This window comes from Aptenodytes forsteri, unplaced genomic scaffold (assembly GCF_000699145.1).
Source record: "Aptenodytes forsteri isolate BGI_AS27 unplaced genomic scaffold, ASM69914v1 Scaffold82, whole genome shotgun sequence".
NCBI classification, from domain to species: Eukaryota; Metazoa; Chordata; class Aves; order Sphenisciformes; family Spheniscidae; genus Aptenodytes; species Aptenodytes forsteri.
This window is the reverse complement of record NW_008795490.1, coordinates 11,038,894-11,039,259: the sequence shown is the minus strand read 5'-3', so window position 1 is coordinate 11,039,259 and position 366 is coordinate 11,038,894.

Genomic DNA, 366 nt, shown 5'->3' with positions numbered 1-366 from the left:
GGCCCCGGGCAGAGCGACGGGGAGAGCCGCTCTCCCGGCGCAGAGGAGACCGAATGTGCCCTAGCAAAGACTCCACCCCGAGAGATCCCGAGTCTATTTAACTTTATTAAATGCGTGTACAGTCGAGTGTCCTGCAACAACAGCCTTGCTGGTTCAAGCGCTACTAGAGAAAAGGCAGAGATCAAACAAAACCTACCACGCGTGTATCTTTTGTCTGAGACCTGTGAAATATGTAGATGCCTAGAAAAACTGACTTTGACAGTCATCTCTATGAAGTAATTCACCCTAAAGATATATAGATATATTTTCTTCAAGCAGGTTTTGCTCTATTTCTGTGAATAAACCTTCCTTTCCACTGAACACGGA